Source organism: Typopeltis vanoorti, chromosome 7 (genome assembly GCF_054136105.1).
Source record: "Typopeltis vanoorti isolate ZY-2024b chromosome 7, IOZ_Tvanoo_1.0, whole genome shotgun sequence".
Classification (NCBI taxonomy): Eukaryota; Metazoa; Arthropoda; class Arachnida; order Uropygi; family Thelyphonidae; genus Typopeltis; species Typopeltis vanoorti.
Genome location: NC_143555.1, coordinates 134354194 through 134381560, shown reverse-complemented (window position 1 = coordinate 134381560; position 27367 = coordinate 134354194). Strand labels below are relative to the sequence as shown.

General features: G+C 34.9%; 1 protein-coding gene across 3 annotated transcripts in view; it reads left to right on the top strand.

Annotated features, from left to right (window-relative positions):
* stet (rhomboid serine protease stem cell tumor) overlaps nucleotides 1-27367 on the top strand; it is a 349608-nt gene that overhangs the window by 149145 nt on the left and 173096 nt on the right. Inside the window, exon 1 of one of the 3 annotated variants that reach the window (XM_090396145.1) lies at nucleotides 17732-17944. The exons of the other annotated variants lie outside the window; for them this stretch is intronic. The gene's annotated coding sequence lies outside the window, so the exon portion shown is untranslated. Of the gene's footprint in view, nucleotides 1-17731; nucleotides 17945-27367 lie in introns of those variants that run through there. 3 annotated transcript variants of the gene reach the window in all.

The window sequence follows — 27367 nt, the reverse complement described above, 5'->3', positions numbered from 1 at the left end:
AGCTAGCAGAGAAAAATATAGGCAGCTCACAATTAGGATGATGCTTCTTTTCTTTCACCCTTGAGTATTTCCCTTCTCCGAACCAGGAGCTGTAGAACTCATTAGGAACTTTTCCCTTATAAATAAATTTAAACGTATTTGACAGCGACGATATTAGAGCTGTGATCAAGATTGAACAAAAAGACTTCATTGTACAACGCGATAATGGGCAAGAAAGAAAGAAAATGCTAAATTACATTCTTTCCCTGTTTTGCATTAGCTTTAGAACAAACGAAGAATTCATGTTATTAAGAGAAGCAGACGAAAACATGTCGAGTTAGCTTTGTCTAGATTTATTCATCGGGTGATAATACGGGTTTGTTTCAATATTATAAACATATCAATATGACCGAAAGAAGGATAATTTGCCTTTAAGTTATATTGCCCTCAAATATTATAGAAGTGACATTTCAAAAGACGCGTACATATTTTTGTTTTACATTTTTACGTAATTTTTATTAAATGTTTAAAAATACATTTTGAAGTATTATTAATATTATTATGTATACTACAGTTAGTAGTATACATATTTTAATATTATTAAAGTAAGCTTTGGTATACATTTTAAATCGTTAATCTTTAATATTAATTTCAAGTATTCACGATATAAAATTATTAAACATGTTTAAACATATATGTAAATTAGCACTGGAATTGACATTGACAGATCCTTAAAATAGACAAAAAAAAAAAAAAAAAAAGACATCCATTATCTTTGATAATATATACAGGACTGACGGAATCCTCGCAGTAGAAAATCTATCGTTATTAGCCAGTATTTTGGCTAGTATTCTCTTTATTGTTGTTTTACCTTTCATATCTCATACGGAGGCAGCAGGGTATTTTCTCCCGGAAACTCGGAGTTTTCATCCCGCATAGGCAAATCGGCCTTCAGAACACATGTGATTTACAGACAAAAAATACTCTTGGTGGTAGTGATGGGCGATTGATGGTAGTTGTGTGTAGTAGGTAATGGCGGCTTGTACATAAGCACTGTGACACTGCAAACCCCCAAGGAAAAATGAAAAAATTAAATTTTATTTGTTTATAAATAATAACAATGTTTTCAACATTATATAAATGCAATACAACATGTTAAAGGTTACAGCTTATGTTTCGACATTGATTGAATAGTTAATAATTGGAATTGTTCGATTAACGCTTTAGATTACGAAACAAATGCACTGCGATCTAACGCAGTGTCGGAATTATCACGTTCGGCCAACTGCGGCGCTAGACTCGTCAATATTCATTTGCACTTGTCACTGCACATAGCAAGTGTCGCAACAGATAAATTACATTCTTGCGCGCTATTTCTGTAAGATACGAAACTTTTATTATTGTTGCGAGTTAGTGGTGAGGGTGGACTGCTTTTTGTAAATCTTATTTTATTCTGTTAAAATAACATATAATTATTTATTATAGATACAAATAGATACAAGGCTGAATTATGACGAGTGTCACTGTTGAAAATATGAAAATAATTATATTTTCTCAATTATCGTTACATGAAACAAATGCACTGCAATCTAACGCAGTGTCGGAATTATCGTTCGGCCAATTGCAGCTAGACTCGCTGATATCCGTTTGCACTTGTTACTGCACACAACAAGTGAATCCGACAATGCTATCTGAGCAGTGACGCTAGATAAATTGTATGCTTGCGCGCGTTATATAATTCGGTGAGATACGAAACTTTTATTATTGGTGTGTGTTCATGGTCAGGGTGAAATATTTTTAATAAAACAATTTTTAATATGTAAATTTATTTATTAATAGATTGATTACTGATTAGGAAAAAAATATTTTTTTTTAATTTGTAAATGCAGCACCCCCACTTAAAATTTTCACCGGCCACCACTGGTAGTAATTGAGTGGTGGAAGAGATGGTAGATATGTATGGCGAAGTCGAGTATGGTGCCTTCCCACGATTAGTCCTCAGACTCCTTCGAGATGTCACGCAATAATAATAATAATAATAATAATAATAATAATAATAATAATAATAATAATAATAATAATAATAATATATTTTTTTTTTTATGTCTCAGATGAATTGCATACATAGTTGCTGTAGTAATTATATGTATATAATATTTATAACGCATTACAAGTGTGTATAACAGATACTTGCAAGTTAGTAATTTTCTTCCTCGAAGCTTAGCAGAGCTTATCTGAGGAAGTTAATAGATGACAGAGGGTGGTGGTTTCATGGTTGTGTTCCTATAGTGGTCACAAGCCAGGTATTGATTTTACTGTTTGTTGGTATGTGCTTGAAAGACTTCGACTGCTATTACAGTTTAACTTTTTTTTTTTTTTTTTTTTGTGAAAATAGGGTTGGATTTAGACATGTAGTGGTAGTCTTGTAGTGGTAGTTTTTTGAGAGGGGGGGTTGTCGTAGGTTTGTGTGTGTGTGTATGTGTGGTGGGGGAGAGAGAAACAGGAATTGCTCTAATTTTCGTTCTCGCTATAATATTTATATAGTGCCTGTTTCAGCTCTCTGTATGTTCCTAGGTTTCTGTTGTTGAACGGCAGTTTGTTTATCATGTCAGGTACGTAGAAGTTTCGGGTGGCTTTGCTGTAGTGATTGTTGTACTTATATGTTATGTAGTTTGTTGACTGTGGTCTTGTTATTTAATATGTTGTTCTGGTTACTCTATATGTTGGGCTGTAGTAGTGTTTTAACATGACTGTGTAGTGGCGTAATTGTTTCACCTTAAATATTTTGTGTTTTGTCCATGCTTCCTGCATAAGAGTGGGTTGTTCCCAGAATATCAGTTTCATCATTTTATCTTACAACCATTGTAGCCTGTTAAGTCTGTAGTCTGCGCAGAATGCATATGATGTGATTGCATATCTTAAAATGTTTTCACATAATGCTTTATAGATTAGTATTTTTATGTGGGTTGGGGCAATGTCTTTTAATCTGTATAGTTTGCTTGCTATTATCCTAAGCTTGGTATGTAGGTAGTTTGTATGGCTATTCCAACTTTGATCTGCATCGAAGTGAAGTCCAAGGTAGCGTGTTGTTTTCACTTGTGTGATGGTTGTGATTTTAGGTTCTGCACTTTGTGTATTGGAGGATGAATGTTTGACAGTGAGATATTTAGTTTCTATGGGCAGGGTTTGGGGGTTTTTGAATATCATTAGCTTTGTTTTTCCAGGATTTATATATATGCCGTTTTCGGTTAACCAGTTAGTGATTTGATTGATGTCGTGTTGCATATTTTTGTAAGCGATTTTTGCAGTGTTGTGAATGGATACTATGGCAGTGTCGTCTGCATACTGGAAGATTTTACTTTTTAGGGGGAGTTGGCTTATGTCGTGTGTGTATATGTTAAATAGAATGGGAGATAGGACAGCTCCTTGCGGTACTCCACAGGTTACATGTACCTCTTTGCTGTGTGCTGATCCTATACGTGTGATGTGCTTTCTGTTTTTCGTGTATGCTTTAAACCACTGGAGTAGACGACCTCCAATTCCGATATGGGTAAGTTTCGTTAACAAGGTTTTATGTGTTAGTGTGTCAAATGCTTTTGTTAGGTCAATGAATACCACTAATGTTCTGTTTTTATCCAATGCAGCGTTTATTAGATCTGTGAAAACTTCCAGGAGTGTTGCTGTTCCTTTATTTTTTTGAAAGCCATATTGTGTTTTGGGTATGATTTGAAATTTTTCAACGTATGTGGAGAGTTTCTGATGTACAATGCGCTCCATGATTTGGTTGATTACTGGCAGCGTGGCGATAGGTCTGTAATTACTTATTATGTTTCTTTTTCCCTGTTTGTGTATGGGTGTGATTAATGCAGTCTTCAGTGTTTCAGGTATGTGTCCCGTTTCGAAGATTTTATTTAACAGTTTTTGTATAACTGGAAGTAGGTCGGTTGAGTGTTTCTTGATGTCTTTTGGTCTGATTCCGTCTATCCCCGGTCCTTTGTTAGGATTAATTTGTTGAATTGCCAGTGATAGTTCTTCTTTTGTTACTGTGGAGAACCACATCGACTGGGTTGCTCGTGGACCTAGTGAAGAATGTTCGTATGTGTGAGGAAAGGTTGTTTCTTGTAGCTTTTGGACAGAGTTCACGAAGTGCTGATTTAAGTTGTTTGCCAACTGTTTGAGGGATTTGGGATCGCAGGCAAAGCTGTGTTTTATTATTTCTGTGGCAGTGGTTCTGTGTATATTGTCCAGCATTTCATTAATCAGGTGCCAGGTTTCCTTTATGTCGTTCTGTGCTGTTGTTAATTTGTTGCTGTAATAGTTTCTTTTTGCCGTTCGAATCTGGGTTGTTAGGAGATTCCGTTTTCTTTTGTATTCAGCTTTTAAAGCGATATTGTTCGGTGACTTCTTAAGTTGTTTCCATAGGGCATCTTTTCTTTGTACATCTGTTAGTATGTTGTCTGTTATCCATGGATTTTGTTTCGTTTGGGGTCTAAAGATGCTATCTGCATGTTTATCAGCAGAGTCTAAAGATGCTATCTGCATCCAGTCTGTTTTTCTGATTTCATCGTTCACTATTGCTTCGTTTACAATACTATGATACTGTTTTGTAGTCTCAGTGATTTTTATGGGTTCTAGTTCAGTGTGTAACTGCAATGCTGTGAAATAATGGTCTGCTAGTTTGCATGTTATGATGGCTGCTGTGTGGCTGTTTGGAGGGGCCATTATATTTATATGATCAATGCAGGTTGAGGTTGTTGTGTTTCCGACTATCTCTTCTCGTGTATACGACTGTATGGATGGGGTTATGTTATATGCCGATAATAGGTCTAGGTATTGTTCTGTGTTGTTATTTATGTTCCTAATGTTTATATTAATGTCTCCTATTATTATCAAGTATTTTGAGGTGCCTACTTTCGTGGCTGAAAGCTATCTGTTTAGTTCTTCTAGGAATTTTGTAGTGCTTAAGTTGGGTGGTCTGTATATCGTTTAATATCAGGGAGTTTTCTTGTTTGATGTTTTTAATTTCGATGCATATGTTTTCTGCGTATTCTAATTTATAGTTTATTTCTGTTACTTCTAGTTTATGTTTGGTAAATATTATTATACCACCGCCTCGTTTTGTTTGTCTGCAGTGTTTCTGTTGTTGGAAGTGTGGCATTTGGTAGGAGGATGCCTCTTCGTTTGTCATAGATACTTCAGTCAGTATTAAAATGTCTATTTCGTCTATATCTTCCTTCAGATAAGCTTGCAGGGTCAGCCAGTATTTTTGAATGCTTCTGATGTTGATGTGGAGAATAGATAGTCCTTTTTTGGGGATTGTCAGTTGTTTCCATTCTGATATTGATTTCAGAATGTGGCAATTATCATGTTCCGGGGTGATTACGTCTCCTTGATGGTGTGCATTCATGTTGGTTGGGGTGCTGGTCCTTCTTTACGAGTTGTCGATATTCCTTTCAATGTGACAGCCTGTTGAGGTCATCTACGGATTTTATTTCGATTGGTTTTGAGTCTTGTGTCTTTCTAAGGAATATTTTGCCGTCTCTTATCCATATAAACTGGTAATTGTTTTCTGTTTTTACTTTCCTTGCTTGGTAGAATATTTTCTGATAGTGTGGAGTAAGGTATTCAGACAAGTATATTGGGGTGTTGTCGTGGTCTCCTTTCAGATCCTTTACTACTGGATTTTTAATCTTGCTAGCTTTTATAAGTGTAGTTTTTGTTAGGCTGTTGGTGAGTCGCACTACGACGGGAGAAGGACGGGTATTATTTTCTCTTTTCCTTTTTTGTGGTAACCGATGCACTGACTGGATGTCTCTTGGTTCAATGGGGGAGCCGATTTTTTGGCTTAGTTGTATTACAGTGTCTCTTAGAGGTTCCGTAGCTATTTCTGGGAGACCGTTTATGAGGAGGTCATTTTTGTGCTGCTGTTGGTTTGAGAGCTCGTACTGTTGCTTTAGAGAGTTTAGTTCTTGCCGTAGGTCCGTTGTTTCTTTAATTAAATTATGCTGTCTTTCAGTTAGCTCTTTGATGCAGTTTTTAATTTCTCTAACGGTCTGTAACATATCTTCTATTGAGTTATTATTAAATTTAATAAATGCCTCGTATTGGTTAAATTTTTCTGTTATTTGTGCGGTATGTTTTTTAAATAGTTCTCCTACAAAATCGATTAAACAGTCTTTTAGGTTTTGTAATCTATTTTCTAGTAATGCATTTAAAGATGGCTCACCTGGGTTTCCGTTGTTGTTGTTTTCTTTGTTTTTAATTCCCTCTGTTGTTGATAGCTGTTTACTGCCTGCGGTTGTTTTCTGCATTGGCTGTTTTCCGCCTGCGGTCGAAGGCGACGTTCCTTTGTTATCTCTGCAATGGGGACACTTCCACTCATCACGATTCTTGTTTGATTTTCGCTGCCAGGTAGTCTCGGACAATCCTGAACATAAAAAATGCATGTTTCAATAATAATAATAATAATAATAATAATAATAATAATAATAATAATAATAATAATAATAATAATAATAATAATAATATCTTTAAGGAGCCTGTGCAGTGGATGTGGCGTTTGCACACCACAGCGCTTAACCACACGAAGGAAGACTTTGTTTCGAATCTAGTCAGCGACTAGAGGAAATTTTTCTAAGCCTTTTTTCGACCGCTTCCCGAGTTAGTCGATCTCAGGCACGGGCAAGCAGGTTTTTTCTCCCGGAAACTCGGGTTTTTCGTCCAGTAAACTCAAGAAAATCGACTGTAGAACCCACATTATTTCAGACATTAAATATATTGTGTTAAGGTTAGGGACGACGAGATGGCGGCACTTGTGCTGTCTTCGTTCACTGCGTGCCGCTTAAATAGTGATAGCCTTGGGCCCGCTATCTCTGATTGGCTGCCAGTGGAGATTGAACTGTCCACTCAGTCTCCAAAAGTTAGATAGGGTAGGGTAAACGGCCTCGCCTACTCCCTGTACGGGAACAAAAAGGTGTTAGCTGATTTGCTGATAATCTCTTTACATATTGGAAGTTGAATATGAGATCCTGGGATTCTTACTTTTAATATTGCATATATTTGAATAACCTTATAGTTTGTTTTAAATAAAGGATGGTTGAAAATTTAATATCCTGACATAGAGATAACGCTTAAATCGCTAAAATATTTTCGGCATTCAAACCTTTCATTTTTGCTATGAACAAGAGAAATGCCATAACGTCTGTCAAGTAGTTTTTGTTCTATAGCCTATTGCTGTAAATGTGTTGAGCGGGAGTAGTAGTCACTCTGAACCAGATCAAGATCAAGATAAGATGAGGAATCGTGACGTGATTGGTTGTTGAGCTGATGACGTCATTGTGTGCGTGACGTCATGAGTTTTAATTACTCTTAACTGAACATAACTTATTATTAAAAAGTTATTAATATTTATCACTAGCATGAACTTTCTTTAAAAATTCTTTGTTATTTTTAATCGCGTCGAAAAATTCACTACAATTTAGTTCACTATTAAGTTTGCAGTGCAATACAGTTTTTACTGTTGATTCAGCCATTCTACCTCTTTCTTCAGACCATATGTATTCATTATTGAGAATATCCTTTCAACAGGTGAAGATGTGCCTGGCAGAAAATATATTCTATAATTTGGACAAGATTGGGCAATGAAATGTTCTTTTCTTTGAAATGACTGAATAGTTGTATCCATTTTTCTTCGCAACTTGTATTTTTCAAAATGTCATAGTTTGCCGACCAAAAAGCTTTTGCAATCACCACTTCATCAAACAGTTCATCCATGTTTATTGCATTATTTGCAAGAGTTTCATTAATTTTTTCACCTGAAGCTTCAATTTCCGACCAAGTTAATTCATTGTTGTTATCCAAGTAAAAGATTCTGCTCCACCAAAACTGTTTTCCCAAGCTCAATGTAAGAAAGACATCGGTCATAAAATTTTGTAAACTCTTGTAGTATTGTATTAATATTAATACTTCCATTATTTTCCAGTATTCTAAAAAGCTTTTTTGCTTCTTGAGGTATAAATTTATTATCACGCATTTCCTCAAGATTTGTTTTATTTTTCTAAGTTCAATGACCATATCTGTTGCACTCGCTTTTGTACTTTCCATAATCAAGATAGATTTGTTAAACAATTTGAGTTGCCGTGCATAAACAACAAATACATTTCACCACAACATACTATATGTTGTGGTGAAATACTGTCATCATCATCATTTATCATCACTGGACAGTGTTCTTGTGAAATAAAATATGATTTCAGTCTCTCATATATTTCATGTATTCTTCAATAGCTGGAAGTAGCGAAAGAAAACGGGTGTTGCCATGTTGAAGAACCTTTTTATACTCTACATCTACAAATTCACAGAACGCTTTTAGTCGAGCGACTCGAAGCGTATAAATGTGGAAATATTTATAAACTTTGACTGCTAAAGCTTCTATTTCAATAGGTAGAACATCAGTTGCAGTTTGAAGACAGTTGTGAACGATGTGAGCACCTAAACCAATGCCCACAATATATCTTCCTAGTTCCTTCTTCAATCCACTGTAAATATTGTTTTCTCCTCTCCGTTTTACACCCCCAAAATTGGTATTGCAGTTATCTCCACAAAATCCAATAATTTTTTTTGTTATATTATGAATTTTCATAACTGACATTAAATGGTTTGTCAGTATTTTTGCAGTTTCACTGGGAACTGATTAAAAGTCTAAAAGTTTAACATTTACTCCACAATCTGGTGCAAAATAGCGCCCAACACATAGCACAATTTTAATTTCTTTCCTGGTGGAAGTATCAATTGATATCGTAACAAAATTTGCTTTATTTAAATCTTCACAAAGTTGCTGAAACAACAGTGACTCAATCACATTAACAATGACAGCTTCACATTTTATTCTACCCAGTCTAAACTTTGCTTCAAAAAGCTTTCATATCAATTTAGATGAACAATCGGCAGGCTTAAAGCTGATATTGTGAATAGCAACATGAAATGCAAAAGTTGCTTCTTTAGCAGCTATTAATAATTCTTTGTCACTTGGATCGGCACCTTTAAAATATGACAATATCTTTGAGAAAGTTTCTGCCGCTGCTAGACTAGCCTTATGTTTCGCACATGTCAAGTGATTTTTTATGTCCGAACGCCCACCATGAGCCACAGAAAATTCTGAAGAGCACTGTTCACATTTCACTTTGTCAATATGACCACAAACGCTTTTCAAAAACGGATAATCCTTTTTTAATTCATCCGTAAACACACACTTTCTATTTGGCATTTTGGGGTTAAATTAATTTAATAAATTAAAAAAAATCACAAATAACACGCCGAAAAGAAACACCCACTCGCAATCTAAACTCAACTAAGATGCGCATGCTCAACAATGACTTGCGACGCAGCGTACAGGCCAGAGTCAAAGTGGGGTATTCGTGTTGCCTAATCGCCATTTTTTTCCGAGGCTGCACTTTTTGTACGGCGTGTATATTCTGCACTTTTAAATTTTTACAAAATAACCGGGACAAAATGACAAACTGGCCGGGACCATACCTTCAAACCGAGACAGTCCCGGTCAAATCGGGACTGTCCTGATTTGACCATGCCTTCTCTTTAGTAAATTTCAAAATAACCACGTGCTGCTTGCAGATTAAAAAAACTATCACAGTCCTTTGATGATAACTAAGTACTTGCTCCTTAGCACGGTGGCACAATATGCCTTTCTAATGGAAAGACTAACTTCCTCTTGAAATGAAAATCGGACTGAGTTCGATTCTCGTCTTGATGAGAAGAATCTTTATATGAACTTTTTCAAGAGGAAGTGAATTAATCCATTTCATATGGTTGTGGCGGATTTTCCTTCCAGGAAACACGAGTTTTTCATCACGCATGCAGGTAAATTGGGAAGAAAATTACACCCACCAACCCACACCCATCCACATAAATTTAAGAACTTCCATAGCGCAGTTGGAAAAAAAAATGGGATGCATCTTTCGATTGAAAAAGAATTGAGTATGATTCTCATCACACTACCAGAGGAGTCTTTATATTGTTTTTTTTTTTTTTCAGTTGAAAATACGGAGAAGCACGGTTTTTTTACTCCACAAGTCGAGCTTTTAAGCCCACATACAGAAAAATCGACTAGAGAACATACGTATTAGTTAACATACACCTGAGAACAAACACTATTAGTTCGCGGTAGACGAAGTAGTGTCCTAATGACGAGAGTGACAATGCGATGGAGGAACAAGTAGGGTAAGTGTAGATGGTGGATTGTTTTGTGGATTGGAGTGCCCTTTCCTGATGAGTCTAAAGACTCTGGAGATGTAATAATAATAATAATAATAATAATAATAATAATAATAATAATAATAAACCCAAGTAACTATCGTCCAATAACATCCGTACCAACTATACTTAAGCTGTTCACTGCAATCATAGCAAATTCCATACACCACTACTTATCAGATAATCAGATTTATCCTATTGAACAAAAAGGCAATTTTCAAAAATCTAGAGCAGTGTTTCTCAAACTTCAGATATCCGCAGACCCCTTCTTAAATTTTCATTATTACCAAGTACTCCTGAATTAATTAAAAAAAATTAATTAATTAATTACAATTACTTAATTAATAATTAAATTAATTAATTAATTAAAATTAATTAAGATGAATGAATTAATTAAGATGAATGAATTAATTAAAATGCATAAATTAATTAAAATTAATAAATTAATTTAAATTATTAAAAAATTAAATATTTATTTTATTTGAATTTATATGTTCATGTAAACAAAAATATGATTTATTTTTAATAGAACAAACTTTATAAGATACTGTAAAGTGTTACTTACTTGAAATAAATTATCATCAATGAGAGGAGTGAAATTGCTTATGGTGATATAAAATTTCAGCAAAATTTGGCTCTATAGTTGTTAATTTAAATCTCAGATGCGGTTCGACATATATAATACGATTCCTCTTCTTCGTCTTAATATCTACAAGGGTCGAAAATCCAACTTCGCACAGATATGAACTTGGAAATAGAAAAATGAACCTTAGAGCTTTATCTGTTAATTGAGAAAATTCATTCTGTATTTGTAGCTAAAATGATCATAACGTAATCTCGCTGTATTTATTTTTTAGGAAATCATCAGAAGCTAGTCTAAATGTTGTTCTTCTTCTATTGACGATAGACCCTTTGGCGTAAATTTGCTTTTAAGAAAGGGTATCTTATCCACTCAATATTAATGTCCAATTCAGGGAAATACTTTTCTAGCTTCATTTGTAAACTTTTTAAATGGTGCATGACAGTAATTTTCACATCATCAATTTGTTCATTTGAACTTGCGAGTAATTCATGAAGCTATGGAAAATTCTTCATTACCTTCATTTTTGCCAACGTGGCGTTCACTTTATCTTGGACAGGAAATATAGAAATTTCCTTGCCTTGTAAAGATAAATTAAGACTATTTAATACAGTAAATATATCTGCCAGGTATGCTAATTGACTGAGCCATTTCCAATTATGTAAATGCTTTTTCAATTCAAACTTTTCATCAAGAAAAACTTGTAGTTCATTCCGAAATTCAAATAAACTAGTAAGGACTTTTCCACGAGAAAGCCAACGAACATCGGTATGGAAAAGAAGTTGTGTATAGTTGCTTCCCATTTCTTTGCAAAGTTGAGAGAAAAGTCTGGCGTTTAGAGGATGGCCTTTAATATAATTTTTACAGCTTCATCAAGAACCTTTCTTAGGTCTGTAGACAGCATATGTGTAGCCAAAGGCTCCCTGTGTATGCAGCAGTGTGTCGACTTTGCATTTGGTGCAACAGCTTGAATCCTTGAAACAAGCCCTTTTTTGAATTTCGCTCCGTCCGTGCTTATTCCAACGCAACTTTTCCAATCAAGCTTGTTTTGATGCATAAAGGTATTCATGCTGTTGAATATTTCTTCTCCTGTTGTATGTTCTGGCAAGGATTGGCAATATAAAAGATCGTCATGAAATTTTTGATTTTTTTCGTACCTAACGAACACTAGAAGATTTGCAAAATTTGTAATGTCGGTGGATTCATCTACCTGCAACGCATAATAACGACTCTTACGTATATCTGATAACAATGTTTGTTTTATATTTTCAGCCATTTCAGTGATTCTTCGATGAACGGTACTATTTGAAAGGCAAATCCGATCAAAATATCTTTTTGCGTTATCTCCGATCATAATTTCCGCTATTATTTTTGCTGCAGGCTTGACCAAAGTTTTACCAATTGTTTCTGCTGCATCACTTTTTGCTGTTAATAGCGAAAAGCCTTCATGTTTTCACCTCCTCACACGATCCATATCACTTTTTGAGATTCTTTTAAATTTTTTAGTTTATTTTGTAAAAAATTTGACAGGTTTTTCCTTGCATTCATTATGTTTCGATTCAAAATGGCGATTTAAATTACATGTTTTCATGCTTTCATTTTTTAAAGTTGTTTCACCGCAAATTACACATAATGGAATAGGTTCCTCTTCATTTCCCGTCCATGAAAATCCACATTTCAAGTAATTTATAACGTACTTACGAAGTTTTCTCATCTTCTTCCTATTAGGTTCTTTAGAGATGTCAGACGACACACACTTATCAATTTCAGTTGATCCAGATGCAATATCAACATTTTCTTGTTGCTGACAGCTACTTGTATCTACTTTCTTCCTCTTTTTTGCGCATTTTAAAAATCCAGTCTTTAACCAGTGATCCATACTTAAGAATTTTAAAGCTAAAAAAAATTACCATATTAAACGAATAGCCCTTGAACAAATGGCTAGTGAAAGCAGAACTCGAAACAGACAGCAAGGGTAGGCCAGTAGAGATAAAGCAGCTATGAATACGTTCATATGATTGGTGCGGTGATAACAAAAGATCGCGCTACTAGTTGACAAAGGCAGGCCGACAGTTCAGTTGGAATGCTAATTCTCTTCAACCGAATTCCTTATATAATATCTGAAACACATTCACTATATATTTCTTAGTTTTAACATGTTCACTCAAATAAAACCATATGTTTCCGGTGCACCATATGGTTTTGATTGTCTACTATACAGCATTTTATGTGGGAGGGGTCATGCGATTCATTAGTTAGTAGTGTCGTTTTTATCCCATTGTTTCTAATTGCACTGTTTGTTGAGAAACATATTACACAGCCTGCAGATGTCTCTGTACCTTATTCAGCGATACAATAGGAACGTTTTACGATCTCAAACTTAAATTTTATTCCATGCGTTAATGATGCATAGCCGAAAATTGCCATGGATCCCCTGAAGACCTTTCACGGATCCCCGGGGGTCCGCGTACCACACTTTGAGAAACACTGATGTAGAGGAACAAAAGACTAGATCCTTATTAATAAAATGATTCTCAGAAACTCAAAAAGACGAAAAACTAATTTAAACAGGGCATGGATAGATTATAAGAAAGCATTCGATTCCCTCCCACACGCCTGGATCCTAAAATTACTAAAAATATTTGGAATTAGCAAAAACATATGTTCGTTTCTGACTGCACTATGAAAGCATGGAAAACAACATTAATAATGAATAATGAACGATTTGGAGATATCAGCATTAAACGTGGAATTTTCCAAGGTGATTCCTTGTCATCATTGCTCTTCAACATTTCTTTGATACCTTTATCTATGATTCTGAAGAAAACAAAACTTGGATATGAAATTCCTAAATGTAATATCAAAATTTCCCATCTGTTGTATATGGATGACTTGAAGCTATATGGAAAATCGGCCCAGCAAATAGATTTTTTATTGAACATAGTTCCTATTTTCAGTCCGGACATCAAAATTGAATTTTATTAAGATAAATGCGCAATTTTATCTATTAAACGAGGAAAAATTAATGACACTAGCAATTTTAATTTTTATCAAAAGAAATATATAAAAGCAATTTCAGCTGACGAACACTATGAATACCTAGGAATATTAGAAGCGAATGATATTCTCCACTCGAAAGTTAAACAACAGGCAGCATCAGAATACATCAAAAGAGTTAGAAATATTCTGAAAACCAAACTAAATGGATTAAACACAATTAGAGCAATGCATTCTTGGGCTATACCAGTGATCCGATACACAGCTGGCATAATGAATTGGACAAAAGAAGACCTGGACAAACTGGACCGCAAAACTAGAAAACTAATGACTATGCATCATGCATTACATCCACGAAGTGATGTTGACCCGTTATACCTACCGAGGAGAATAGGTGGACTGGGTCTGCTGCAAGTGAGACAGACTGTGGAAGAAGAAGAAGAAATTGGTTTAAGAAATTACATCGACAATAGCTCTGAGCCAGTGCTTCAAGCAATTACACAAGAGGGCCTTCTAAAAGCAACAGGAAACAAATCCGATTACAAAAAGGAACAACAAAATATCCGATATGTGCGCTGGAAAAATAAACCCTTGCATGGCCAATTTTTTCGAGATAGTGAGGATAAAATTGACGTGAACAAGACATGGCAATGGCTACAGCACGGATACATTAAAAAAGAAACAGATGGATTTATTCTAGCAGCTCAAGAACAGGTATTACAAACTAATGCAGTCAAAGCAAAAATTTTCAACATCAATAATAACAGCAAATGCAGATTTTGCCATCAGAAAGATGAGGCTGTAGAACATCTACTCAGTGCCTACTGCAAAATAGCTCAAGCTGACTATAAATACCGCCATGATCAAGTGGCCAAAATAGTTCATTGGCATGTATGCAAAAAATTTGGCTTTCCTACTTCTGATAACTTGTGGCAGCATAAAATAGAGATTGTATTGGAAAACGAAATAGCAAAACTTCTCAGGGACTTTAGAATACAAACTGATCGGCATTTGGAACGCAATAAACCTGGCATCACAATTATCGAACATCGACAGGTTTGGATTATCGATATTGCAGTACCCAGTGATAACAACATCAACAACAAAGCACTGGAAAAAATTACTAAATATCGAGATCTGGCAATCGAAGTTGGCCGACCGTGGCTTAAACACACCAAAGTCTTTCCAATAGTTATTGGTGCACTTGGTGCAACTTCAAAGAAGCTGTCCAACTATTTACAGCAATTAAAAATCAATGAAGTGACCCCATATGACCTACAAAAAACAGCATTACTTGGAACAATCCATATTTTACGACGCTACCTGATGCACTATTCTTAGATTCTTGGGTAGAATCTGAATTGTTCTGAATCACCAGTCAAATTTTTATTTATATGATATCTTGTTTTGACTGTGTATGAATTTTGTGAATAAAATAATAATAATAATAGTAATAATTAACATACAAAAATGCCACTAATTGGTAGCTGGTGAAGTGTAGATGATCAATGGTATAGCGTGTAGTTGGTGGAGCGTAGTTGCGCTCCCGCTGAGTCATGAGTAAAAAAAAAAAAAAAATCAGCTAACGCCTTTTTATTCCCGAATACGGGAGTAGGCGAGGCCATTTAGCCCTATCTAACTTTTGGAGACTGAGTGGGCAGTTCAATCTTCACTGGTACCCAATCAGAGACAGATGGCCCAAAGCTATCACTAATTAAGCGGTACGCAGTGAAGAGAGACGGCTCAAATGTGCCGCCATCTCGTGGTCCCTAACCCTAACACAATATATTTAATGTCTGAAATAATGTGGGTTCTACAGTCGATTTTCTTGAATTTACAGGACGAAAAACCCGAGTTTCCGGGAGGAAAAACCTGCTTGCCCGTGCCAGAGATCAACTAACTCGGGAACCGGTCGAAAAAAGGCTTAGAAAAATTTCCTCTAGTCGCCGACTAGACTCGAAATGAAGTCTTCCTTCGTGCGGCCAAGTGCGGTGGTGTGCAAACGCCACATCCACTGAGCTACACAGGCTCTCAATAATAATAATAATAATAATAATAATAATAATAATAATAATAATAATAATAATAATAATAATAATAATAATAATAATAATAATAATAATAATAATAATAATAATAATCTGATCGATGAAACCCGATTTTACAATGTGTTATGGGAAGTCATGCTTTCTATTTCTATTAGATGACACCTCCAAGGACTCAGTGCAGAGTATTCTACTTTACTTTGGCGCAATATACCCTACACCTCCAAGGATTCCAAGGACTCATCGAGCAGGGTATCCTACTTTACTTTGCCCAGTTCACCCTAACTACTTTTTGTTTTTTATTTTAGTTCACTTTCCGCGATAATCCCCGGTCTTTTCCTTCCACATCTAAGGTGCTTGTTACAAATTTAATAGAATCATATAAACTGTAATTTATTTTTGTTATTTTTGGTAAATAGTAATCATATACTGTATACTTATATAAATTTTTAAATACTTATGAAATCTCTTAGAGGGCGCGAGTTTCGTTTGTAAACATTATGGGTGTCTGATGAATCTTGTAACTTCGGTTGTCAATTTAATGGAATTTTGTGATTTAATTAAATTTAATTTTAGAAGATGATAACTATGGCAGTTACGTACATCGTTTTAAATGTGGGAACTTGTTATATTTTGGCAGAAGCAATTATTTTGTTACTTCTTGGAACATAGCAAGGCGAGTTTTACCGGCATTTCATTCATGCTGTTTTATTTTTTAAAGAGCTGTTAATATCAGGTGGACGTAATATTATTACTGTTATCAAGTAAATCGATCGGAATATTACAGGGTACATTAAGATTATCCCTAGGCAGTTTTAAGACGTATTCTGTTATTTTACTGAACTTGGACGTTGTGTTTTTATTTATCTGAGCATTAATTGACATTTAGAATCCAATCACATAACACACACATATGCAGTATATAAAATAAATCCGAGATATTTGCTACTTGACTTGGGCAAAAGCGGTTCTATAAAACACGCAGGGCTAGTAATAAATAAATAAAATAATAATAAAATAAAATAAATGTTGTTAGAAAGTAGGCAATTTTCGTATTTTTTTCCCTAAATGCCTATCCATATTCCCATGCCTCCACATCCTGAAGATCTGTCTCTGATTGGGTACCAGTGAAACATCCCTAGGCAGTTTTAAGACGTATTCTGTTATTTTACTGAACTTGGACGTTGTGTTTTTATTTATCTGAGCATTAATTGACATTTAGAATCCAATCACATAACACACACATATGCAGTATATAAAATAAATCCGAGATATTTGCTACTTGACTTGGGCAAAAGTGCTTCTATAAAACACGCAGGGCTAGTAATAAATAAATAAAATAATAATAAAATAAAATAAATGTTGTTAGAAAGTAGGCAATTTTCGTATTTTTTTCCCTAAATGCCTATCCATATTCCCATGCCTCCACATCCTGAAGCGCTCCCCCCCCCCCAGGCCAGGATTTTTGGCAGCCCCTCCCCCACCTGTCGCTCAGGTTAAGGACAACACATTGCTATACAGTCTACAAGGTTTAGGATCGATTAGTTTAAATGATAACACAAAAGTAATATTTATTTAAAAAACTACCAACATCTACATAATACAAACTAATAATAATATTCAAAATGACTTCAAAGTATATTTTCTAGCTTTTGGCGATGCAAATTTATCAATAATGTCAGTAAAATCAACACGCTTAGCGAAATCATTTTCGATGCACAAAATTGCTAGGTGATTAAGTTGTTCTTGGCTACTTGTACTTCTTTGCCATGTTTTCAATGAATTGGCCAGTCTGCTGAAATCTCTCAGCTAAAGAAACAGTAACCAGTATTGTGCAAAATAGTTTAATGATGAGGCAGATATTGGCAATTATATCTTGCAGATTTTTGTCATAAATTGCATTCAGAAGTCTCACCGGACTTGTTTCTGTGCCAAAAACTATCTTATGAATACTTCTTAGGTGAAGAATTTCATTCAATAACTCTCCTGAACAGATCTTTTTCATACATATTCAGAAGTTTTGCTGGTTTTGCGATATGTTGACCATCGTTCAAGTTGTGGAAATTTAAAATAGGTGAGAATAATTCACATATATTATCTGCTGCTTCAAACCTTGTTTTTGTTATTATTATTATTTGACACCTCCAGGGAGTCCAAGGACTCATCGAGGGAGGGCACCTTCTCTACAGGTCTATTCAACCACTCAATCCACCAATGCCATCTATCGCCAACCACCACCACTAGGTTTTCCACAGACAATCACAAACATCCATGCCCAATGCAGGATTTGAACCTGCAGCCATTTGGTCGGAGAGTGGATACGCTAACCACTCGGCCAGCCAGGCTGGGAAATATTTTAAATCATTCATAATGAAATTCAATACTGAATAAATTATGAAAAATTTGAAATGTTGTTCAAGTTCTACAGTAGTTTCTCAATTTTTGCAAAATTGAGGTTGCACACCGATTGCTTCAGCAACTACTTTTGCTTCTTGGACAACACTTTTCCATGAGTCACGTAAGTGTTGTATCTCTTGCACTAATTCTTTTATAAGTGCAGACTCGACCTCAAGAGATATTCCTTTACTTTGTATAATAATGTTCTTATTGTCAATATTTGCTAATATTTTGTGCCAAAACATTGTCATTAGCATACCTTTATAAGATCTGAAATATTTTTTCGAGCCATTAATTGTGTTCAGTGTTGAAGGAGAAAACAAGATGGGCGAACGAAAACCAAAAACTAAAGTAAATCCTTTCAAATGGGAAGTTCAGAAGAGTAATCATAAGTCTGAAAAGATGGATAATGGGTTGGAATTGATTGCAAAAGCTAGTAGTCCCTCTCGACACATATTCATTCATATTTTATAAAGTTTCTTTTTGTCTTTTTTAGTCTCACTTAACTGGCCAACCCGACAAGATGGGCCCCCTAATTCCAGGCCCCCAGGATAGAGCCCTGTCAGCCCCACCCTTGTGGGGACCATGCATATCCCTTTGTAAAAAAATAGAGAAACTAATACTAATTGCATGCTGCTTTAATTTTTTTTTTTTTTTAATTCTAATCCTATATCTTTAATCTTTAAAGGTATCTGTGGCATGACTATAAACAATAAATTACACGATAACCACAGTAATTAATTTTAATGAAATGAAAGTACAGATATTTTGTACTGAAAATAACAGTACATCATCAGTGCTAATCCTATATCTTAGATAACATCTTATAGAAGGAAATGCCTCTCTCCAGATCAATCAGTAGCAAATAATCTACAAAAAAACTTTACTGTGTTTGAAGCTGAAAATTTTGATGATGCAAATGAATTATACCATATACACCTGCAATTGATGGTTTTCACCATATATACTTATCTTTAGATAAGTATATATAAGTATATATGGCTTTCACCATATATACTTATCTTTAGATAAGTATATATGGTGAAACCATCTATATATATATGTGTGTGTAGAAAGTATTTTACCTTGGGTATAATAAATGTTAAAGATACCAAGTTATTTTAAACCTGGTTTTACTCCATTTCCCAAGTAAGCAAACAGACTAGTAAGTCAAGTTTTGTGCCTCAAGTATTGCAAGTCTGGGTGACCCCCGCATGTAGTGCAAGTCAAGGCAACTCGTGGTAAAGGTGGATAAGCTCTGATCACTATTTAATATTTACCCTTAATGCAAAGCACATCTCCTGGAGGAGATGTATGATGCTATGTATTAAAGGCAAGGGGCAACTACCCATCCAGTTTTGACCTTTATTGAGGTCTCATCAGTGGGAGCCAGGCTTAGAAATACCAAGATTTTAGTAATACAGAGCTTATAAGTATATATATATATATATATATATATATATATATCATCAGCAGCAGCCATTGTCAGTCCACTGCTGGATGAAGGCCTTTTGAAGATTACTCCAAAGCTGTCTATCAATGGTTCTCCTTCCCTGTGTCACTCCTGCAAATTTGATGATATCATTAATCTACTGTGATTTGGATTGGTATCATGACTGCTGTTCCTCTTGTGGAATCCAATCCAGTACTTCTTTTGTCTATCATTGATCTTATCTTCAAGCAATATGCCCAGCCCATTGCCATGTCAGATGTTTCATTCTCCTATGATTTCAGAGACTGATTTGATTTCTTATCCATGTATTCCTTTTGTGATCCAGTCTTGCGATATACATACTTCTTTCCATACTAAATTGTATTGTTCTTAATTTTTAAATTTCCTTTGCATTTGGCATATGTTTCACAGCTATATATCAATATAGGAAGAATATATTGATCAAAACTTTTCCTTTCAGGCATAATGGTAATTGGTTTTTAAATATTGACTGTAAATTTCCAAATGCTTTCCACCCAAGCATCGTTAGTCTTTTAATTTCATCCACATTTTTTGTGTGTTCCATTGCTATCCTTTGTCCTAGGTCTATGTCATGTTCTACTTGTTCAATTTCACCATTATTAATTTTGATTATTTCTGGTTGGGCATAGCTATTGAGCATAACTTGGGTCTTCTGTAAGTTTATCATTAGGCCAGCTGTTTTGCCAGCAATTTGAAGTTTATGGATATGAGTCTGTAATTCATGTGCCATTGAAGTTAAGATTACTATGTCATCTGCAAAGCGTAAATGACTTAAATATCTTCCATTTATCTGAAGACCTTTCTCTTCCCAATCAAGAAGTTTGAATATTTCTTCTAGGCATGCTGTGAATAGTTTTGAAGATATTGTGTCATCTTGTCTTATACCTCTCCGTATTTCCACATGTAGAGATGTTTCCATTGAAATGAATTGCTGCTATTGCACTGGTGTATGCTGATTTGATGGTCTTGATATATGGCTCCTCCATTTGCTGGTTTCCTAATGCTCTAAGTATTTTTTTTTTTTTTTACTGAATCAAAGGCTTTCTCATAATCAATAAAACCAAGACATAATGGTAGTTGATATTCATTACACTGTTTGGTGATCTGTTGTATAACATTGTACCAAGCCTATGAGCCCAGACTTTTGTAAACCACCAATAGTATACTGATGGGCCAGTAGTTTGTCAAGTCTTCTACTTTGCCTTTTTTGTTAGCCAAATAAGAGTAGCCTTTTTCCATAATTTTGGTACATCATTTTTCTTTAGATGTAGAGTAAATAGCTTTGCCAAGATTTTTTAGATCATTTCCCCACCTTATTTTGGAAGTTTGGCTATAACTCCATCCTCACCTGCAGCTTTTCCATTTTGCAAGCTTTGGGTGGTCCACATAACTTCTTCTAGTAGAATCTGTGGCACTTTAGTTATTTCGTAGTTGTCGTCTTCATTTGATTAGTCATCCTGATATAATATTCAGTCAAATTCTTCAATCCCTTTTTTGCTATTCATATCTATCTCTGGTTATGGTCTCATCTCATAGTTTGACTGCAACCATCTGTTGTTTATCACTGTTTTCATCAGTTATTGTTTGGCTTTTTTTTTTTTTTTTTTGAGAGAGACTACAGTTCTCTTCAATTGTTTGTTTTATGAATTTACAATTGAATTATCCTCTTTCTTCCATGATATATTTTCTGATTGTTTTGCACAATTCACTGCATTCAATTTTATCCTGTGAGTTATTTGCCTGTTTCATTTCTCTTCATTTCTTCAGAAGCTGTTTGGTTTCTTCAGAAAATTTTCATGTTTCTGTTCTGTGGTACCAGTTATTTTAAGTGAGCATTGCAAAAGGTTTGGGTAGTAATGTCATTACTTTCTGATGAATCAGCATTATCATCTATAATAAGATTTTTAAATCTGTTGTTTAGTTCATGTTGGAATATATCTATATATCTTTTTTTAATTTGATCTTTAAAACATATTTTGTCTTTCTTTTTGGAATTTATTCGATGGCACTTTCAATAATGAAAGTGTTGGTAACAGAACAGTCCTGTAAGATGTTTTTCTTGTTGCTGAGGCTAAAGTCAATTTCACTAGTTTTTCTATTTGGACTTTTCCATGTGCACTTCCTATGTTTGTTTGTTTTTTTTTTTTCTTGAAAAAAGTATTCCTGATATACAGATTATCTTTTTTGCAAATTCTATTAGTCTTACTCCTCTATCATCTCTCATGCTGTATCAATTCTGGCATTATAGTTTCCCATTACAATTTTGAAATAATGTTTTTCTTTTTTGTAAAGTTGGGATACATCATGATAAAAGTCTTCAATTTCTTTATCAGTATGACATATTGTTGGTGCACATGCTTGGATGATTTTGAGAGTATATCTCTTTTGAGATTTTAATGACAGTACTTTCTATTCAATCAGATATACTGTCAAATTCTTTATGTTGTTCTTTAATTTTTTGTTAATCATGAATCCAACTCCACCGATTCTTTTTCTTTCCTTATCTTGGTCTCTGTAATACAGTATGTCTCCATTTTTTAATTGAAGAATTTCTTCACCATTATGTCCACACAGTCCAAGAATGTCTCATTTTAGCTCTTCCATTAGTTCAATTAGCTGTGCTTCGCTGCTCAGAGCTCTATAGTTTAAACTTCCAAGGTCTAGTTTCCAACAGTAGCAAGATCTGGTTACCTGGGGAATCTTAGCACCCTCTGCCTTCATGTTTAACTGCCTGCTGCCATAGGTAGTACAATCTGTCCTCTGGGGAATATTATTATTACAGGCAACTCCAAGCAGTCCTTAGACTCATCGAGAGAGGCCATAAACATCATGTCCAGAACAGCTATTCAGCATCTGCACAGTATCTATCATACTTTGCTTTGAACTCACTCACAGTCATGGCACCCACAACAGACACTGGCAGCTTATTCCGCTCATTCACCACTCTCCAAGCAAAAAACCTAGTTCTAACACCCTTGCTAACCACACTCTTGCCCAGTTTCCATGGATGGCCCCTAGTTCTCTCACCACCAGACCTGTTCTGAAAAATTTCCTCTGAATTAATCTCATCTCAATCATATCGCTCCTCTACCGCCTATCAACCAATTTCTGCAACCCCCAGATCTTCAACCTGTTCTCATAAGGTTCATTCCATAGACCTGCTGCCATCTTGACTACTCGCTTCTGGATCCTTTCCACCTTCTCCCGACAACCAGAAACCCTGGCACCTAGATCTGCTCACAGTAGTCAACATGAGGTCTTATCAAAGCTTGATAAAGAGGGACAATAATCACTGCTCATCAAAATATTCTTCAGTAACCAAATGATCTGATGAGCTGCTTTGGCCTTTTTTGTGTGCCCCCTAAACTTTAACTCCCTATCCACTAACACTCCCAAGTCTCTGGCTTCATCAGTTTCCTGGAGTATAGTTCCACCAATGTGGTATAGAGCTTGTAATGTTTTCACCCCAAAATGCATAACCTTACAGTTTGCCACATTAAATTGTGACATGCATTCTTCTTTGCCCAGTCTGCCAATCTATCCAAATCATCCTAATATATGTGAATTTTACCAGTTGTTATATAATATGTAATGTTGAGATAGATGTGGGAAACTGGCATGCAACACTTGATTAAATAAATAATTGTGGCTTCTGTAAAGAGTGGGAAGACAAAATATCAAGCATGGAGAATATTTTAGAATCTAAAGATGAATGTGATGATGCTTGTAAATTAGCACTATCAAAACTGAACCAATTGCTTGCAACTTTGAAATTATGATACTTTTAGAATGGGTAGATGGTAAATTTTTCATTTGACTTGTATCAAGCCTAGAATTCTGAACTGATGCAAAAATCATGATAGCAGGTTACAAGACATATTGATTGCTTTGTCAGTTTTGAATGACAATGTAATGCCAGTTTTCAGATGGCATTTAATTATTGTGATAAACAGTAATTTTTTTTTTCTTAATTTTTTTTTTGTTTAGTGTCTTTAACTAGTAACTTTTTTTTTTCTTTAGTGTCTTGAAAGTGGTGACCATCACATTTACACACGATTACATAATTATCATCATCATCATCAAATTCCTGCCATGTACCCTCAAGGGGTGTACAGGATATGACAGTACTACATAAAAAAATTACATCATTACTAACTTCCTATCTACAATTTTCCTCCAAATCAGTCTGTTACTTGTCAAGACTCCAACATTATCAGATCTTATATTTCTATCGTCTAAGGCACTTTGTACCGTATCAATCCACCTATATCTTGGTCTTCTTCTGGGTCGTTTTCCTGCCAACCTGGCAGAGAACACTTGTTTTGTTAATCTTTCCTCGCCCATTCTGTTTAAGTGACCATACCACCTGAGATTAGCTCTGCTAACGCATTCCTGGATGCTGACAATGTCAAGTTCTTTCCTAATATCCTCATTTTTAATATGATATTGCCATTGATGCCATCTGTTCACGCCTCTAATCTTTCTCAGGACTCTCATATCTGCAGTCTCTAGTCTTTGGTCAAGTGTTTTACTTCTGACCCAGCTCTCAGATCCATAAGTTAAAACTGGTTTGAATACTGTCTTGTATACAGCTAATTTAGAGTTCCGACTAATTTCTCTCTTATTCCATATGAATTTATTCAATTGACTTCCTACTATACCAGCTTTGCTGATTCTGTTGTCTATTTCTATATTTAATTTACCATCTTCAGTAAAAATCGTGCCTAAGTAGCTGAAATGTTTTACTTGTTTCACAGGTTCTCCATTCACAACACAGTTGACATTTTCAATTATTCTGCCTATTTTCATTGTCTTTGTCTTTTTATTGCTGACCTTCATACCATATCTATTACAACAGCAATTGAATTTAGTCAGAGAATCTTGCAGACTTGTTGTGGATTTATTTAGAAGTATAACATCATCTGCATAAAGCAAAGAGCTAACATTAACATCTCCAATTTTGATATCATACATAATTATCATTACATTATATTTTCCAGTTTTATCTTTTTCCATAGGGCTTTCAGCTATATTAGCATTTATTAGTGCTTTGCAAGTTGGTAAATATGTTATTCAGTTTGTTGAAGTGGATAACCAGAAACAGTATGCCACTCAGAATAATAGACAAATATTAGATATAAGAAAGATTTATGTATGGAATGCAAAAAATAAAAATAAATAAATATTAAAAATTTAAGCTTCTAGACATATACTTGAAATGAAAATAAATGGAGAATTTTTAAAAATCTATGTATAAACTTTTTCAGTAATAGTTACTTTATTTTTAAGTTTGCTCACATGTTATAATAGAGTGATAGCAGAGTTGGATTAAGTGAATGGATATACTGCAATATTTCTGGATTTTGTCAGGCCATTTGAAAAAGTTCCATCACAGCAGAAGTTTCTCATACCAACTCAAAGGGATGGGTATATAGCAGTGCTTTCCAAACTGTGGGCTGCTACCCCCTTCGGGGCCGTTAGTTTTGTTGAGGGGGGCTGTGATATAATGAAAACAAATTTAAAATGTTTCAAGACTAAGTGTGCCATGTCAAATGTCTATGTAAGGTGCTAAATATGTAATATTTGCATATGATTTTTGCAATATTCGCTGTGTATGTTTTGTATTGAATATAAATACAATAAATATTATAATAATATATGTCTGTATTACGATTTTTTTTTCGATGGGTGGACATGAAATATTTTAATTTTTCCAGGGGGGCCTTGACACCCATAAGTTTGTGAAGCACTGGTATATAGAATAGGTTTGTGACATGATGATTGATTGACAAGTGTCAGAAAGTGATGTATGAAGATGCTGAATCTAAGAAGGGGAGGATGAACATGTGCCACAGGGTTCTGTACTTAGGCCTTTGTACATTGATCATATTGGAAATGTTCTAGAGCAATAGTGTCCATAACGTTGATCACAATCAACCACTCAATCACGTAGTGGAAAATATATTCACGTCTGAGCTACTTGTATATAGAGGCTAATGATTTCATATCAGTTGCCTTAGTATGTATCCCATATTTGGAAGGGTCACTATCCAGACCAGTTTTGGCCTTTACTGAGGTCTCATTAGTGGGAGCTAGGCTCGACTAAAAATGTATTCCACTCCCACGATTCATCATGTATGAAAAAAAGAGAAGGTGGACATGTGCCAGTTAGTAGTAGTCATAATGGTAATGTTAATACAGTAACTTTGTGTTTTCCGTTTGCCTATTAGCAAAGCATGGTATGTGTTAGTTATGTGAATAAATTATATTTTCTTAAAATAATTAATTTTTTTTTTATATCATGGACAACACCAAAAAGAAGGAAATGTATCACCATCATGAAGAATGTGAGCAAGATTATTTTTTTGCTATGATAAAAGACAAATGTTGTTTATTTTGTAGTGTTAGTGTTCTTAAACTTCTTACCAATCCCTCTGGTTGTTTTGATCCTTCTTTAGGATGATACATAGGTATACAATTAAAAATTTTAACTAAGAATAAATAAATAAATATTTTTTAAGTAAGCAAAGTCGATCGCAGATGCATATTTATAGACAAAGTAGATCTCGTGTAAAAATTAGTGTATACCACTGATGCAGAAGGTAATATCCAGTTATTATTATTATTATTACGTGACACCTCCAGGGAGTCCAAAGACTCATCGAACGAGGGCACCTATTCTACAACTCTCCATCTCCACCACTCTGTTCACCAACTACAGTGAACTACAACTACTATCATCATTTGCACCAATGTCATCTACTGCTCACCACCACTAGTATTTTCACAGACAATCACAAACATCCATGCCCACGGTGGGGATTCGAATCCACAACCTTTTTGTTGGAGAGCAGATATGCTAACCACTCAGCTAACCAGGCGGGTTGGCTGATGTAAAGTTTGGGAATGTGATAAGAACATAGCTGATACAGATCCCTGCAGGCTGATTTGAACAGATTGGTTTTGTGGACAAAGGATAATGAATATTATTTCAATGTTTCTAAGATTATGTACTTTGGAGTGACAACATTGAAAGTATAGTACTGTATCATATTAATGGGAATTTGCTATAGTTAGTCAATGAAACTGTAGGCCTAGATGTGAAGGAAGTTAAAGCTTAAGGCTTTGAAAATAACTCTAACTTGTAGAAATAACTTCCACTGTACAAGGCTTTGATAAGATTTCATCTTGACTACTGTGCTCAAATGTGGTCACCCACATGAGTTCAGAAGAGATGAGAAGTAACAGTTGACGAGATCCATTGGTGGATAACCAAGATGATAACTTACCAATGGAATTGAGCATATGAAAATAGACCAGTGGAATGCAGTCTTCAAAGTCTGAGAAATACAAGAAATGTGACAGAAAGATACAAGTTAGTCAAGATATCTTTCAGTATAGATACAATTGTGATGTTACAGCACTTGGAAGAGAATTATGGGGGGGGGGGCTCTGAATTAGTAAGCATGTGAGATCCATGTTGTTCTTACAGCATGTACGTGTGTGGAATAGGTTACCATTAGGTGTTTCTTTAGTGAAGGTGTTTAAAGAGAAAGATATGATAGGTATTTAGGCATTGTGTGACTTACAGGAAATTCTACTTCATTAATGAGTCTATGGACTTCC